Below are 3,086 nucleotides of genomic sequence, written 5' to 3' on the forward strand. Positions count from 1 at the left end.
ACATTGATTCTGTCTGTGCATCCTAGAACCTAGTGCCTATCCCGCTATTGCCCATTTTTGTCTTAGCCAAGTACACAATTAGTCCGGTATTTGTATTTTGAGCCAATCCACCCGAACTAACTACCTGAGACTATGCTAGAATAACAAAAACTCATCGATCAAATAGAGCGGGCTATGCAGATGAAGCTGCACCTAGACAGATAGCCCATCCCTACCCTGATACCGTAATGTTTCTATTATTCTAACCCTAGGGGTGTCGCTAAGTTGCAAATAGACGATTTTGCCCTTGAGGTGGAAATTATTTTAGGAAAAGAGAGATTACGCGGTGCGGGCTGCCTCGGCCTGTGACCGACGCTAACCGATCCCCTGGACTTTTCAGGGTTGTCAAGAACCCTAAAAGAACCAAAAGATCGGTTAATCTATCCGGAAGTGATCTAAGAAAAACTTTCATGTCCCGACCTGAGTTTCCTGAAATCAGGTGAGGCCTCGAGTCAAGACGCGCAAGTCCTTCCTGGACATCCATGTCACATCGAGCCACGTGTCTCAGTTTTGATAAAATTTGCAAGTTTTGAAAAGGGCACCAACGCATGTTTGCAACCTATCGACGCATGTTACCGATTTATTACCAATTCGTACAAAATTATTAGAGCCAAGTGAATTAATTAATCGCATGAACGTCCAATTACCCCGTTAGTGAAATTATTGATTAAATTGATTAATGTTTTGCCAAATGCTCTAAATATGCGAGTTTCGGATTGTCGAGCTGATCATTGATAGACCGTCCGATGCGAATCCTAATTCCCAACCATCTTGGGATTGAAAACAAATTGATTTTAGGTCGAGTTTACATGATTGAGTCGATTCATATGAGGTTTCGATCAAGAACGAGAAAATAAAGCATTTAAACACGGATCAAGAGCACATTATCACGTCAAGCACAACAAATATGCAAATTTACACAATCGGTGCCGCCATGATCATGATAAACACATACAAGCATACGCAAACATAATGTTGATAAAATTAATAAAACGGCACCGACTCATGCGAGCCAAAAATCATGCAAAGAGCACGCATCATCACGTTGTATGCAAAATAACTACAAGAACAAAATATTTAAACGGGGCACACACGTTGTCGATCGGGGATCCAAGTAGGTAGGGGTTGGATATTTTTAGAAAATGCACAAGGACTGATTTGAACGACTTTTAAAGAGCAGGGACTGATTTGAAAATTCGGATAAAGTTTCGGGGACTGATTTGGAAATTCTGGAACATTGGGGACTGTGTAAGAATTATTGAAAATGTCCTAGGACTCCTTTGGAACCAATTTGAAAGTTCGGGCTAATCTGAAAAGTGAAAAAATTCCCCGAGGACTGAACTGAAACGAAGCAAAAAGTTCCGGAACTGATTTAGAAAATTCTGAAAATTTCAAGGACTGATCAGGAAATATTAAAATGGCCGGGACTTGGACGGAAATAATTTTTAAAATTCGGGGCGGATCTGAAAAAGGCGAAAATGCCCCCGGGACTAAACTGAAACAACTTGAAAAGTTCCTTGGAGTGCTTGAAAAATTCTGAAAAATTCCAGGACTGAATGGGAAATGGTAAAAATGACTGGGACTTGGCTGAAAAGAATTTGAAAATTTGGGGCAGTTCTGAAAAAATAAAAATGCGTCCTCTGGACTGAAATGAGACAAAACGGAAAGTTCGTAAAATCGAGTTCGGGACGAATCCGATCACCCACACGACCCAATAACGCTCATTGCACATCATATTTATCAAGCAAACATTAATATTCAGAAATGGAGCCCTAATCATGCCATTAAGTTAAGGATTTACCTAGTTCGGGAAGTTGCGGGGTGATTCTGTAAATAAGGAAAAATTAAAAAAAAAACAAAAAAACGCTGGAAGTTGGGCTGCTGAGGGAGATTGGGCCGAACAGGCCTGCTGGGCTGCTCACCGGGCTGAGGTTCGGATTAGATTGGGCCGAGCTGGGCTGAACGGCTTGCTGGACCGCTCGCTGGGCTGGGCTAGCGCGAATTGGGCTAGGCCACTGGACGCGGGCTGGGCCGCTGGACTGGGCTGAGCTAAACTGTTGAGCCGGCACCTGTTCAATCCGGAGAGCACGGGGCCCCGATTAGAAAAAAAAAAAAAAAAAAAAAACGAAAATGGGGTGCAAGAGAAGGGTGGTTCGGACGGCTGCGCCGACGAGTGATTAGGCCGTGGCACCGGCGAGCTGAGAGCCGGGAGTTCCGAGAGGGAGTGTCGGAGCAGAGGGCGTCGTGAGCTGCGGTTTTTTTTTTTTGGAGGATCGAACGAGCTAAGGGGCAGCGAAGTTTCGGGTACTTCGAGCTGGGGGGTCCCCGGGTGAGCTGGGGGGACGAGAAGAATCGTGCGGGAGAGAGAGCCGGGAGCTGAGAGGTTCGGGCGTTGTGAGCTGTGGGTGAAATCCTCCGAACGAGCTCCGGGTTTTTTTCGAACGAGCTCTTCTGTTTTTGTCCGTGAGTTTCGATTTTTTTTGAAAAAAACCGAGAGAGAGAGAGAGAGATGGCGTGCACGAAATTCGTTGGCGTGTGCAGAGGAATTGGCGTGTGCAGAGGCAGGTCAGGAGGCCCGGCAGGCTTGGGTCGGATCGTAGCGGGCTCGGTTCCGACTCTGTTAGAAGGAAGAAGAAAAGGAAAAGGAAAAGAAAGAAAAGAGGAAGAAGAAGAACAGGAAAGAAATGATAAGCCCCGGTCAGAGTCTTCTGACTTCTGACCGGTTTTGATTTTTTTTTTTTCGAATTTCAAAATTGACGCCCATACAAATTCAAAATCTCGTTTTCTTGATCGGACGTCGGAAAAATAATTCGAGACCGCCATCACGCTCCAAAAAATTTGATGATCGACATTATGCGATAAAATTATTTTCAATCTTGAATTTTATCTCGAATTTTGAAAATTGACGTCGATGTACGCGAAATTCGAAAATGTCCCAAATAAAATTAGTGTTAAATTAGACAAATTTGCCATTTCCAAAAAGTCGTGAATACTCGAGTAATTAATCGGAAATACTTCCCTCACGAGTGGCAAAATGACGATTTTGC

At 44.0% G+C, this 3,086-nt stretch overlaps 1 long non-coding RNA gene across 1 annotated transcript; it reads right to left on the bottom strand.

Annotated features, from left to right (window-relative positions):
• Nucleotides 1–721: 721 nt before the first annotated feature.
• On the bottom strand, nucleotides 722–2,718 carry LOC116199548. Its single transcript, XR_004155562.1, has 2 exons — nucleotides 2,199–2,718; nucleotides 722–2,108 (listed from the first exon to the last, which is right to left on the bottom strand). It is a non-coding gene; the product is annotated as an uncharacterized LOC116199548 (long non-coding RNA).
• Between the last annotated feature and the right edge of the window lie 368 nt (nucleotides 2,719–3,086).

This window comes from Punica granatum, chromosome 1, assembly GCF_007655135.1.
Source record: "Punica granatum isolate Tunisia-2019 chromosome 1, ASM765513v2, whole genome shotgun sequence".
NCBI classification, from domain to species: Eukaryota; Viridiplantae; Streptophyta; class Magnoliopsida; order Myrtales; family Lythraceae; genus Punica; species Punica granatum.